Source organism: Procambarus clarkii, chromosome 46 (genome assembly GCF_040958095.1).
Source record: "Procambarus clarkii isolate CNS0578487 chromosome 46, FALCON_Pclarkii_2.0, whole genome shotgun sequence".
Lineage (NCBI taxonomy): Eukaryota > Metazoa > Arthropoda > Malacostraca > Decapoda > Cambaridae > Procambarus > Procambarus clarkii.
This window is the reverse complement of record NC_091195.1, coordinates 23,427,039-23,442,431: the sequence shown is the minus strand read 5'-3', so window position 1 is coordinate 23,442,431 and position 15,393 is coordinate 23,427,039. Positions and strand designations below refer to the sequence as shown.

The 15,393-nt window shown below is 58.3% G+C and overlaps 1 protein-coding gene across 4 annotated transcripts in view; it reads left to right on the top strand.

Moving 5' to 3' along the window:
* Positions 1-15,393, top strand: part of LOC138350668 (uncharacterized) — a 625,641-nt gene that overhangs the window by 31,351 nt on the left and 578,897 nt on the right. The gene's annotated exons all lie outside the window — the stretch shown is intronic.

Here is a 15,393-nt window from a genome sequence, read left to right as displayed (position 1 = left end):
GGTGTGGGGCTCCTTCTGTAGGTGTGGGTGGGGAGAGTAGCCAGGTGTGGGCTTCCGTGTTCCCTCTCATCTACAGGTGTGGGTCGGGAGAGTAGCCAGGTGTGACAACGTTTGTTTTCATGTATTAGCTACGTTATTGTGTGGTTGTAAATAAGTTGCCACAACTTACTGCACAACTTTGGCTAAACAATTTTGAGACCGTGTCGCAACCTTAAATGTTGCATAAAACTCGTTTTCCTGATTGATGGAATATATACAAAAAATGTAGAAATATATTAAAAATATATTTCAACATATACTAGAAATAAAACTGAAGCATAATAAAAGGTAGGTTAAAAATATTTTATTCATTACTTTCACTTAATGGAGAATCCATGGTAGTGGTGGTGGAATTGTTGCTGGGTTGTGGTTGGTGGCTGTGGTGGTAGGTTGTGATTGGTGGCAGTGGTGGGTGATGTTTATTGTTGGTGGTAGTGGTTGGTTCTAGTGGTGGTTAATAGTTGTGGTTGGTGGTGGTGGTTAATAGTTGTGGTTGGTGGTGGTGGTGGTTGATTGCTGTGGTTGGTAATTGTGGTGGCTGATGGTTGTGATTAGTGGTAGTGGTGGTTATTGTTAATGGTGGTCGAGGTTGTCGTGGTTTATGGTGTCTGGCTCGGTTCCACTACCCTCCTCCACATCTGCACCACTACCCTCCTCCTCCTCTGCTCCACTACCCTCCTCCACCTCTGCACCACTACCCTCCTCCACCTCTGCACCACTACCCTCCTCCTCTGCACCACTACCCTCCTCCACCTCTGCACCACTACCCTCCTCCTCTGCACCACAACCCTCCTCCTCTGCACCACTACCCTCCTCCTCCTCTGCTCCACTACCCTCCTCCACCTCTGCACCACTACCCTCCTCCACCTCTGCACCACTACCCTCCTCCTCTGCACCACTACCCTCCTCCTCCTCTGAACAACTACCCTCCTCCTCTGCACCACTACCCACCTCCTCTGCACCACTACCCGCCTCCTCCTCTGCTCCACTACCCTCCTTCTCCTCTGCACCACTACCCTCATCCTACTTTGCACCACTACCCTCCTCCACCTATGCACCACTACCCCCTCCTCTGCACCACTAGCCTCCTCCTCTGCACCAACACTCTAATCCCCGTTTGCACCACTACCCTCCTCCTCCTCCTCAGCACCACTACCCTTATCCTCCTCCTCTGCACCACTTCCTTCCTCCTTTGCACCACTACCCCCTCCTCGGCACCACTACCCTCCTCCTCTGCACCACTACTCTCCTCCTCTGCACCACTACCCTTCTCCCCTGCACCACTACCCTCATCCTCCTTTGCACCATCACCCTCCTCCTCCTACTCTGCACCACTACCCTCTTCTTCCTCCTCCTCCTCTGCACCACTACCCTCCCTCGCCTCCTCTGCACCACTACCCTCCTCCTCTGCACCACTACCCTCCTCCTATGCACCACTACTCTCCTCCTCCTCCGCTGTACCACTACCCTCCTCCTAATCTGCACCACTACCCTTCTCCTCCTCTGCACCACTATCCTCCTCCTCCTCAGCACCACTACCCTCCCCCTCTGCACCACTACCCTCCTCCTCTGCACCACTACCCTCCTCCTCCTCTGCACCACTACCCTCCTCCTCCTCTGCACCACTACCTTCCTCCTCTGCACCACTACCCTCCTCCTCCTCCTCTACAACACTACTCTCCTCATTCTTTGCACCACTACCCTCCACCTCCTACTCTGGACCTCTACTCTCATCCTCCCATGAACCACTACCCTCCTCCTCTGCACCACTACCCTCCTCCTCTGCACCACTACCCTCCTCCTCTGCACAACTACCCTCCTCCTCCTCCTCTGGACCTCTACTCTCTTCCTCCTCTGCACCACTACCCTCCTCCCCTGAACCACTACCCTCCTACTCAGCACCACTACCCTCCTCCTCGGCACCACTACCCTCCTCCTAGCACCACTACCCTCCAACTCCTCATCTGGACCTCTACTCCTCTCCTCCTCTGCACCACTACCCTCCTCCTCCTCCTCTACAACACTACTCTCCTCATTCTTTGCACCACTACCCTCCACCTCCTACTCTGGACCTCTACTCTCATCCTCCCATGAACCTCTACCCTCCTCCTCTGCACCACTACCCTCCTCCTCTGCACCACTATCGTCATCCTCCTCTGCACCACTACCCTCCTCCTCCTCTGCATCACTACCCTCCTCCTTCTCCTCTGCACCACTACCCTTCTCCTCCTCCTCAGTACCACTACCCTCCTACTCTGCACCACTACGCTCCTCCTGCGCACCACTACCCTCCCCCTCCTCCTCTGCACCTCTACTCTCCTCCCATTACTACTCTCTGCACCATTACCCTTCCCCTGCTCAGCACCACTACCCTCCTCCTCTGCAACACTACCCTTCTCATCCTCTGCACCACAACCCTCCTCCTCCTCTGTACCACTTCCCGCCTCCTCCTCTCCACCACTACCCTCCTCCTCCTCTGCACCACTACCCTCATCCTCCTCTACACCACTACCCTCCTCCTCTGCACCACTATCCTCCTCCTCTGCACCACTACCCTCCTCCTCTGCACCACTACCCTCCTCCTCTGCACCACTACAATCCTGCTCCTCTGCACCACTACCCTCCTCCTCTGCACCACTACCCTCCTCCTCTGCACCACAACCCTCCTCCTCTGCACCACTACCCTCCTTCTCCTGTGAACCACTATCCTCCTCTTCCTCCACCACTACCCTCCTCCTCCTCTGCACCACTACCCTCTTCCTCCTCTGCACCACTACTCTCCTCCTCCTCTGCACCACTATCCTCCTCCTCCTTTGAACCACTACCCTTATCCTCCTCTGCACCACTTCCCTCCTCCTCTCTCCACCACTACCCTCCTCCTCCTCCGCACCACAACCCTCCTCCTCCTCCTCTGAACCACAACCCTCCTCCTCTGCACCACTACCCTCCTCCCCCTCTTCACCACTACCCTCCTCCCCCTCTGCACTACTACCCTCCTCCTCTGCACCACTATCCTCCTCTTCTGCACCACTACCCTCCTCCTCTGCACCACTACTCTCCTCCCCCTCTGCACCACAACTCTCCTCCTCCTCTGCACCACTATCCTCCTCCTCCTCTGCACCACTACCCTCTTCCTCTGCACCACTACCCTCCTCCCCCTCTGCACCACTACCCTCCTCCTCCTCTGCACCACAACCCTCCTCCTCTGCACCACTACCCTCCTCCCCCTCTGCACCAGTACCCTCCTCCTCCTCTGCACCACTACCCTCCTCCTCCTCTGCACCACTACCCTCCTCCTCTGCACCACTATCCTCCACCTCTGCACCACTACCCTCCTCCTCTGCACCACAACCCTCCTCCTCTGCACCACTACCCTCCTCCCCCTCGGCACCACTACCCTCCTCCTCCTCTGCACCACTACCCTCCTCCTCCTCTGCACCACTACCCTCCCCCTCTGAACCACTACCCTCCTCCTCTGCACCACTACCCTCCTCCTCCTCTGCACCACTTCCCTCCTCCTCCTCTGCATCACTACCCTCATCCTCCACTGCACCACTACCCTCCTCCTCCTCTGCATCACTACCCTCCTCCTCTGCACCACTACCCTCCTCCTCCTCTGCATCACTACCCTCCTCCTCTGCACCACTACCCTCCTCCTCCTCTGCACAACTACCGTCCTCTTCCTCTGCATCACTACCCTCCTCCTTCTCTGCAGCACTACCCTCCTCCTCTGCAACACTACCCTCCTCCTCTGCACCACTACCCCCCTTCTCCTCTGCACCACTACCTTCCTCCTCCTTTACACCACCACCCTCCTCCTCCTCTGCACCACTACCCTCCTTCTCTGCACCACTACCCTCCTCCTCCTCTGCACCTCTACCCTCCTCCTCTGTACCACTACGCTCCTCCTCCTCTGCACCACAACCCTCCTCCTCCTCTGCACCACTACCCTCCTCCTCCTCTGCACCACTACTCTCCTCATTCTCTGCACCGCTACCCTCCTCCTCCTCTGCACCACTACCCTCATCCTCCTCTGCACCACTACCGTCCTCCTCCTCTGAACCACTACCCTCCTCCTCCTCTGCACCACTACCCTCCTCCTCTTCTGCACCACTACCCTCCTCCTTCTCTGCAGCACTACCCTCCTCTTCCTCTCACTCACTACCCTCCTCCTTCTCTGCACCACTACCCTCCTCCTTCTCTGCAACACTACCCTTCTCCTCTGCACCACTACCCTCCTCCTCCTCTGCACCACTACCCTCCTCCTCTGCACCACTACTCTCCTCCTCTGCATCACTACCCTCCACCTCCTCTTCTGCACCACTACCCTCCTCCTACTCTGCACAACTACCTTCCTCCTCTGCACCACTACCCTCCTCCTCCTCTGCACCACTACCCTCCTCCTCTGCACCACTACCCTCCTCCTCTGCATCACTACCCTCCTCCACCTCTTCTGCACCACTACCCTCCATCTCCTCTGCACCACTACCTTCCTCCTCCTTTACACCACCACCCTCCTCCTCCTCCTCCTTTCCACCACTACCCTCCTCCTTCTCTGCAACACTACCCCCCTCCTCTGCACCACTACCCTTCTCCAATGCACCACTACCCTCCAATTCTGCACCACTATCATCCTCCTCCTCTGCACGACTACCCTCCTCCTCTGCACCACTACCCTCCTCCTTATCTGCACCACTACCCTCCTCCTCTGCACCACTACCCTCCTCCTTTGCATCACTACATTCCTCCCCCTCTGCACCACTACCCTCCTCCTCCTCTGCACCACTACCCTCCTTCTCTGCACCACTACCCTCCTCCTCTGCACCACTACCCTCCTCCTCCTCTGCACCACTACCCTCCTCCTCTGCACCACTGCCCTCCTCCTCTGCACCACTACCCTCCTCCTCCTCTGCACCACTACCCTCCTCCTCTGCACCACTACCCTCCTCCTCTGCATCACTACCCTGCACCTCCTCTTCTGCACCACTACCCTCCTCCTACTCTGCACAACTACCTTCCTCCTCTGCACCACTACCCTCCTCCTCCTCTGCACCAATACCCTCTTCCTCCTCTTCACCACTACCCTCCTCCTCCTCTGCAGCACTACTCTCCTTCCCCTCTGCACCACTACCCTCCTCCTCCTCCTCGGCCCCACTACCCTCTTCCCCCTCTGCACCACTACCCTCCTCCTCTGCACCACTACTCTCGGCCCCCTCTGCACCACTACCCTCCTCCTCCTCTGCACCACTACCCTCCTCCTTTGCACCACTACTCTCCTCCTCCTCTGCACCACTATCCTCCTCCTCCTTTGAACCACTACCCTCCTCCTCCTCTGCACCACTTCCCTCCTCCTCTCTGCACCACTACCCTCCTCCTCCTCCGCACCACTACCCTCCTCCTCCTCCTCTGCACCACAACCCTCCTCCTCTGCACCACTACCCTATTCCCCCTCTTCACCACTACCCTCTTCCCCCTCTGCACCACTACCCTCCTCCTCTGCACCACTACCCTCCTCCCCCTCAGCACCACTACTCTCCTCCTCTTCTGCACCACTACCCTCCTCTCCCTCTGCACCACTATCCTCCTCTTCTGCACCACTACCCTCCTCCTCTGCACCACTACTCTCCTCCCCCTCTGCACCACAACTCTCCTCCTCCTCTGCACCACTATCCTCCTCCTCCTCTGCACCACTACCCTCTTCCTCTGCACCACTACCCTCCTCCTCCTCTGCACCACTACCCTCCTCCCCCTCTGCACCACTACCCTCCTCCTCCTCTGCACCACTACCCTCCTCCTCCTCTGCACCACTACCCTCCTCCTCTGCACCACTATCCTCCTCCTCTGCACCACTACCCTCCTCGCCCTCTGAACCAGTACCCTCTTCCTCCTCTGCACCAGAACCCTCCTCCTCCTCTGCACCACTACCCATCTCCTCCTCTGCACCACTACCCACCTCCTCCTCTGAACCAGTACCCTCCTCCTCCTCTGCACAACTCCCCTCCTCTTCTGCACCACTACCCTCCTCCTCTGCACAACTACCCTCCTCCTCCTCTGCACCACTACCCTCCTTCTCCTCTCCATCACTACCCTCCTCCTCCTCTGCACCACTACCCTCCTCCTACTCTGCATCACTACCCTCCTCCTCTGCACCACTACCCTCCTCCTCCTCTGCATCACTACCCTCCTCCTCTGCACCACTACCCTCCTCCTCCTCTGCACAACTACCCTCCTCTTCCTCTGCATCACTACCCTCCTCCTTCTCTGCACCACTACTCTCCTCCTTCTCTGCAGCACTACCCTCCTCCTCTGCAACACTACCCTCCTCCTCTGCACCACTACCCCCCTTCTCTGCACCACTACCTTCCTCCTCCTTTAAACCAGCACCCTCCTCCTCCTCTGCACCACTACCCTCCTTCTCTGCACCACTACCCTCCTCCTCCTCTGCACCTCTACCCTCCTCCTCTGTACCACTACGCTCCTCCTCCTCTGCACCACAACCCGCCTCCTCCTCTGCACCACTACCCTCCTCCTCCTCCTCTGCACCACTACCCTCCTCCATCTCTGCAGCACTACCCTCCTCCTCTGCAACACTACCCTCCTCCTCTGCACCACTACCCCCCCTTCTCCTCTGCACCACTACCTTCCTCCTCCTTTACACCACCACCCTCCTCCTCTTCTGCACCACTACCCTCCTCCTCCTCTGCACCACTACCCTCCTCCTCTTCACCACTACCCTCCTCCTCCTCTGCACCACTAACCTCCTCCTCCTCCTCCTCCTCTACACCACTACCCTCCTCCTCCTCCTCTTCCTCCTCTGCACCACTACCCACCTCCTCTGCACCACTACCCTCATCCTCTGCACCACTACCCTCCTCCTCCTCTGCACCACTACCCTCCTCCTCTTCACCACTACCCTCCTCCCCCTCTGCACCACTACCCTCCTCCTCTGCACCACTATCCTCCTCTTATGCACCACTACCCTCCTCCTCTGCACCATTACTCTCCTCCCTCTCTGCACCACTACTCTCCTCTGCACAACTATCCTCCTCCTCCTCTGCACCACAACCCTCCTCTTCTGCACCACTACCCTCCTCCCCCTCGGCACCACTACCCTCCTCCTCCTCTGCACCACTACCCTCCTCCTCCTCTGCACCACTACCCTCCCCCTCTGAACCACTACCCTCCTCCTCTGCACCACTACCCTCCTCCTCCTCTGCACCACTTCCCTCCTCCTCCTCTGCATCACTACCCTCATCCTCCACTGCACCACTACCCTCCTCCTCCTCTGCATCACTACCCTCCTCCTCTGCACTACTACCCTCCTCCTCCTCTGCATCACTACCCTCCTCCTCTGCACCACTACCCTCCTCCTCCTCTGCACAACTACCGTCCTCTTCCTCTGCATCACTACCCTCCTCCTTCTCTGCAGCACTACCCTCCTCCTCTGCAACACTACCCTCCTCCTCTGCACCACTACCCCCCTTCTCCTCTGCACCACTACCTTCCTCCTCCTTTACACCACCACCCTCCTCCTCCTCTGCACCACTACCCTCCTTCTCTGCACCACTACCCTCCTCCTCTGCACCTCTACCCTCCTCCTCTGTACCACTACGCTCCTCCTCCTCTGCACCACAACCCTCCTCCTCTTCTGCACCACTACCCTCCTCCTCCTCCTCTGCACCACTACCCTCCTCCATCTCTGCAGCACTACCCTCCTCCTCTGCAATACTACCCTCCTCCTCTGCACCACTACCCCCCTTCTCCTCGGCACCACTACCTTCCTCCTCCTTTACACCACCACCCTCCTCCTCTTCTGCACCACTACTCTCCTCCTCTGCACCACAACCCTCCTCCTCTTCACCACTACCCTCCTCCTCCTCTGCACCACTAACCTCCTCCTCCTCCTCTACACCACTACCCTCCTCCTCCTCCTCTTCTTCCTCTGCACCACTACCCACCTCCTCGGCACCACTACCCTCCTCCTCTGCACCACTACCCTCCTCCTCCTCTGCACCACAACCCTCCTCCTCTGCACCACTACCCTCCTCCTCCTCTGCATCACTACCCTTCTCCTCTGCACCACTACCCTCCTCCTCTGCACCACTACCCTCCTCCTCAGCACCACTACCCTCCTCCTCCTCTGCACCACTACCCTCCTCCTCTGCACCACTACCCTCCTCCCTTGCATCACTACATTCCTCCTCCTCTGCACCACTACCCTCCTCCTCCTCTGCACCACTACCCTCCTTCTCTGCACCACTACTCTCCTCCTCTGCACCACTACCCTCTTCCTCCTCTGCACCACTACCCTCCTCCTCTGCACCACTAATATCCTCCTCTGCACCACTACCCTCCTCCTCTGCATCACTACCCTCCACCTCCTCTTCTGCACCACTACCCTTCTCCTACTCTGCACAACTACCCCCCTCCTCTGCACCACTACTCTCCTCATTCTCTGCACCGCTACCCTCCTCCTCCTCTGCACCACTACCCTCCTCCTCCTCTGCACCACTACCGTCCTCCTCCTCTGAACCACTACCCTCCTCCTCCTCTGCACCACTACCCTCCTCCTCTTCTGCACCACTACCCTCCTCCTTCTCTGCAGCACTACCCTCCTCTTCCTCTCACTCACTACCCTCCTCCTTCTCTGCACCACTACCCTCCTCCTTCTCTGCAACACTACCCTTCTCCTCTGCACCACTACCCTCCTCCTCCTCTGCACCACTACCCTCCTCCTCTGCACCACTACTCTCCTCCTCTGCATCACTACCCTCCACCTCCTCTTCTGCACCACTACCCTCCTCCTACTCTGCACAACTACCTTCCTCCTCTGCACCACTACCCTCCTCCTCCTCTGCACCACTACCCTCCTCCTCTGCACCACTACCCTCCTCCTCTGCATCACTACCCTCCTCCACCTCTTCTGCACCACTACCCTCCATCTCCTCTGCACCACTACCTTCCTCCTCCTTTACACCACCACCCTCCTCCTCCTCCTCCTTTCCACCACTACCCTCCTCCTTCTCTGCAACACTACCCCCCTCCTCTGCACCACTACCCTTCTCCAATGCACCACTACCCTCCAATTCTGCACCACTATCATCCTCCTCCTCTGCACGACTACCCTCCTCCTCTGCACCACTACCCTCCTCCTTATCTGCACCACTACCCTCTTCCTCTGCACCACTACCCTCCTCCTTTGCATCACTACATTCCTCCCCCTCTGCACCACTACCCTCCTCCTCCTCTGCACCACTACCCTCCTTCTCTGCACCACTACCCTCCTCCTCTGCACCACTACCCTCCTCCTCCTCTGCACCACTACCCTCCTCCTCTGCACCACTGCCCTCCTCCTCTGCACCACTACCCTCCTCCTCCTCTGCACCACTACCCTCCTCCTCTGCACCACTACCCTCCTCCTCTGCATCACTACCCTGCACCTCCTCTTCTGCACCACTACCCTCCTCCTACTCTGCACAACTACCTTCCTCCTCTGCACCACTACCCTTCTTCTCCTCTGCACCAATACCTTCTTCCTCCTCTTCACCACTACCCTCCTCCTCCTCTGCAGCACTACTCTCCTTCCCCTCTGCACCACTACCCTCCTCCTCCTCCTCCTCCTCTACACCACTACCCTCCTCCTCCTCCTCTTCCTCCTCTGCACCACTACCCACCTCCTCTGCACCACTACCCTCATCCTCTGCACCACTACCCTCCTCCTCCTCTGCACCACTACCCTCCTCCTCTTCACCACTACCCTCCTCCCCCTCTGCACCACTACCCTCCTCCTCTGCACCACTATCCTCCTCTTATGCACCACTACCCTCCTCCTCTGCACCATTACTCTCCTCCCTCTCTGCACCACTACTCTCCTCTGCACCACTATCCTCCTCCTCCTCTGCACCACTACCCTCCTCCTCTTCTGCACCACTACCCTCCTCCTTCTCTGCACCACTACCCTCCTCCTCCTCTGCACCACTACCCTCCTCCTCCTCTGAACCACTACCCTCCTCCTCCTCTGCAGCACTACCCTCCTCTTCCTCTCACTCACTACCCTCCTCCTTCTCTGCACCACTACCCTCCTCCTCCTCTGCACCACTACCTTCCTCCTCCTTTACACCACCACCCTCCTCCTCCTCCTCCTTTCCACCACTACCCTCCTCCTTCTCTGCAACACTACCCCCCTCCTCTGCACCACTACCCTCCTCCTCTGCACCACTACCCTCCTCCTCTGCACCACTACCCTCCTCCTCCTCTGCACCACTACCCTCCTCCTCTGCACCACTACCCTCCTCCTCTGCACCACTACCCTCCTCCTCCTCTGCACCACTTCCCTCCTCCTTTGCATCACTACATTCCTCCTCCTCTGCACCACTACCCTCCTCCTCCTCTGCACCACTATCCTCCTTCTCTGCACCACTACCCTCCTCCTCTGCACCACTACCCTAGTCCTCCTCTGCACATTACCCTCCTCCTCTGCACCACTACCCTCCTCCTCTGCAACACTACCCTCCTCCTCTGCATCACTACCCTCCACCTCCTTTTCTGCACCACTACCCTCCTCCTACTCTGCACAACTACCTTCCTCCTCTGCACCACTACCCTCCTCCTCCTCTGCACTACTACCCCCATCCTCTGCACCACTACTCTCCTCATTCTCTGCACCGCTACCTCCTCCTCCTCTGCACCACTACCCACCTCCTCCTCTGCACCACTACCCTCCTCCTCCTCTGCAGCACTACCCTCCTCTTCCTCTCACTCACTACCCTCCTCCTTCTCTGCACCACTACCCTCCTCCTCCTCTGCACCACTACCCTTTTCCAATGCACCACTACCCTCCAATTCTCCACCACTATCATCCTCCTTCTCTGCACCACTACCTAACTCCTCTGCACCACTTTTCCTCCTCCTCTGCACCACTACCCTCCTCTGCACCACTACCCTTCTTCTCCTCTGCACCACTACCCTCCTCCTCCTCTGCACCACTACCCTCCTCTTCCTCTGCACCACTAACCTCCTCCTCCTCCTCCTTATCCTCTGCACCACTACCCTCTTCCTCAGCACCACTACCCTCCTCCATTGCACCACTTCCCTCCTTCTCTGCACCACTACCTTCCTCCTCCTCCTCCTCTGCACCACTACCCTGCCCCTCCTCCTCTGCACAACTACCCTCCTCCTCCTCCTCTCCACCACTTCCCTCCTCGTCCTCTGCACCATTACCCTCCTCCTGCTCCTCCTCCTCCTCTGCACCACTACCCTGCCCCTCCTCCTCTGCACCACTACCCTCCTCCTCTGCAAAACTTCCCTCCTACTTCTCTGCGTCACTACCCTCCTCCTCCTCTGCACCATTACCCTCCTCCTTCTCTGCATCACTACCCTCCACCTCCTCTGCACAACTACCCTCCAATTCTGCACCACTATGATCCTCCTCCTCTGCAACACTACCCTTCTCCTACTCTGTACAACTACCCTCCTCCTCTGCACCACTATTCTCCTCATTCTTTGCACCACTACCAACCACCTCCTTTTCTGCACCACTACCCTCCTCCTCCTCTGCACCACTATCCTCCTCCTCTGCACCACTACCCATCTCCTCTGCACCACTACCTCCTCCTCCTCTGCACCACTACCCTGCTCCTCCTTTGAACCACTACCCTCATCCTCTGCACCACTACCCTCCTCCTCCTCTTCACCACTACCCACCTCCTCTGTACCACTACGCTCCTCCTCCTCTGCACCACAACCCTTCTCCTCTGCACCACTACCCTCCTCCTCTGCACCACTAACCTCCTCCTCCCCCTCCTCCTCTACACCACTACCCTCCTCCTCCTCCTCTTCCTCCTCTGCACCACTACCCTCCTCCTCTGCACCACTACCCTCCTCCTCTGCACCACTACCCTCCTCCTCCTCTGCACCACTACCCTCCTCCTCTGCACCACTACCCTCCTCCTCCTCTGCACCACTACCCTCCTCCTCTGCACCACTACCCTCCTCCTTTGCATCACTACATTCCTCCTCCTCTGCACCACTACCCTCCTCCTCCTCTGCACCACTACCCTCCTTCTCTGCACCACTACCCTCCTCCTCTGCACCACTACTCTCCTCCTCTGCATCACTACCCTCCACCTCTTCCTCTGCACCACTACGCTCCTCCTCCTCTGCACCAATACCCTCTTCCTTCTCTGCATTACTACACTCCTTCTTTTCTGCACTACTACCCTCCTCCTCCTCTGCACCAATACCCTCTTCCTTCTCTGCATCACTACCCTCCTCCTCCTCTGCACCACTACCCTCCTCCTCCTCTGCACCAATACCCTCTTCCTTCTCTGCATCACTACCCTCCTCCTCCTCTGCACCACTTCTCTCCTCATTCTCTGCTCCGCTACCCTCCTCCTCCTCTGCACCACTACCCTCCTCCTCCTCTGCACCACTACCCTCCTCCTCCTCTGAACCACTACCCTCCTCCTCCTCTGCACCACTACCATCCTCCTCTTTTGCACCACTACCCTCCTCCTCCTCTGCAGCACTACCCTCCTCTTCCTCTCACTCACTACCCTCCTCCTTCTCTGCACCACTACCCTCCTCCTCCTCTGCACCACTAACCTCCTCCTTCTCTGCACCACTACCCTCCTCCTCCTCTGCACCACTACCCTCCTCCTTCTCTGCACCACTACCCTCCTCCTTCTCTGCAACACTACCCTTCTGCAATGCACCACTACCCTCCTCCTCTGCACCACTACCCTCCTTCTCCTCTGCACCACTACCCTCCTCCTCCTCTGCACCACTACCCTCCTCCTTTGCACCACTACTCTCCTCCTCCTCTGCACCACTATCCTCCTCCTCCTTTGAACCACTACCCTCCTCCTCCTCTGCACCACTTCCCTGCTCCTCTCTGCACCACTACCCTCCTCCTCCTCCGCACCACTACCCTCCTCCTCCTCATCTGCACCACAACCCTCCTCCTCTGCACCACTACCCTATTCCCCCTCTTCACCACTACCCTCTTCCTCCTCTGCACCACTACCCTCCTCCTCTGCACCACTACCCTCCTCCCCCTCAGCACCACTACTCTCCTCCTCTTCTGCACCACTACCCTCCTCTCCCTCTGCACCACTATCCTCCTCTTCTGCACCACTACCCTCCTCCTCTGCACCACTACTCTCCTCCCCCTCTGCACCACAACTCTCCTCCTCCTCTGCACCACTATCCTCCTCCTCCTCTGCACCACTACCCTCTTCGTCTGCACCACTACCCTCCTCCTCCTCTGCACCACTACCGTCCTCCTCCTCTGCACCACTACCCTCCTCCTCCTCTGCACCACTACCCTCCTCCTCTGCACCACTATCCTCCTCCTCTGCACCACTACCCTCCTCCCCCTCTGAACCAGTACCCTCTTCCTCCTCTGCACCAGAACCCTCCTCCTCCTCTGCACCACTACCCTTCTCCTCCTCTGCACCACTACCCTCCTCCTCCTCTGAACCAGTACCCTCCTCCTCCTCTGCACAACTCCCCTTCTCTTCTGCACCACTACCCTCCTCCTCTGCACAACTACCCTCCTCCTCCTCTGCACCACTACCCTCCTTCTCCTCTCCATCACTACCCTCCTCCTCCTCTGCACCACTACCCTCCTCCTACTCTGCATCACTACCCTCCTCCTCTGCACCACTACCCTCCTCCTCCTCTGCATCACTACCCTCCTCCTCTGCACCACTACCCTCCTCCTCCTCTGCACAACTACCCTCCTCTTCCTCTGCATCACTACCCTCCTCCTTCTCTGCACCACTACTCTCCTCCTTCTCTGCAGCACTACCCTCCTCCTCTGCAACACTACCCTCCTCCTCTGCACCACTACCCCCCTTCTCTGCACCACTACCTTCCTCCTCCTTTACACCAGCACCCTCCTCCTCCTCTGCACCACTACCCTCCTTCTCTGCACCACTACCCTCCTCCTCCTCTGCACCTCTACCCTCCTCCTCTGTACCACTACGCTCCTCCTCCTCTGCACCACAACCCTCCTCCTCCTCTGCACCACTACCCTCCTCCTCCTCCTCTGCACCACTACCCTCCTCCATCTCTGCAGCACTACCCTCCTCCTCTGCAACACTACCCTCCTCCTCTGCACCACTACCTCCCCTTCTCTTCTGCACCACTACCCTCCTCCTCCTCTGCACCACTACCCTCCTCCTCTTCACCACTACCCTCCTCCTCCTCTGCACCACTAACCTCCTCCTCCTCCTCCTCCTCTACACCACTACCCTCCTCCTCCTCCTCTTCCTCCTCTGCACCACTACTCACCTCCTCTGCACAACTACCCTCCTCCTCTGCACCACTACCCTCCTCCTCCTCTGCACCACTACCCTCCTCCTCCTCTGAACCACTACCCTCCTCCTCCTCTGCACCACTACCCTCCTCCTCTTTTGCACCACTACCCTCCTCCTCCTCTGCAGCACTACCCTCCTCTTCCTCTCACTCACTACCCTCCTCCTTCTCTGCACCACTACCCTCCTCCTCCTCTGCACCACTACCCTCCTCCTTCTCTGCACCACTACCCTCCTCCTCCTCTGCACCACTACCCTCCTCCTTCTCTGCACCACTACCCTCCTCCTTCTCTGCAACACTACCCTTCTGCAATGCACCACTACCCTCCTCCTCTGCACCACTACCCTCCTTCTCCTCTGCACCACTACCCTCCTTCTCCTCTGCACGACTACCCTCCTTCTCCTCTGCACCACTACCCTCCTCCTCCTCTGCACCACTACCGTCCTCCTCCTCTGCACCACTAACCTCCTCCTCCTCCTCCTCCTCCTCCTCTACACCACTACCCTCCTTGTCCTCTGCACCACTACCCTCATCCTCTGCACCACTACCCTCCTTCTCTGCACCACTACCCTCCTCCTCCTCCTCCTCTGCACCACTACCCTGCCCCTCCTCTTCTGCACCACTACCCTCCTCCTCTCCACCACTTCCCTCCTTGTCCTCTGCACCACTACCCTCCTCCTCCTCCTCCTCCTCTGCACCACTACCTTCCTCCTCCTCCTCCTCCTCCTCTGCACCACTACCCTCCTCCTCCTCTGCACCACTACCCTCCTCCTTTGCATCACTACATTTCTCCTCTGCACCACTACCCTCCTCCTCCTCTGCACCACTACCCTCCTTCTCTGCACAACTACCCTCCTCCTCCTCTGCACCACTACCCTCCTCCTCTGCACCACTACCCTCCACCTCTGCACCACTACCCTCCTCCTCTGCATCACTACCCTCCACCTCTTCCGCTGTACCACTACCCTCCTCCTCGTCTGCACCAATACCCTCTTCCTTCTCTGCATTACTACCCTCCTCCTCCTCTGCACTACT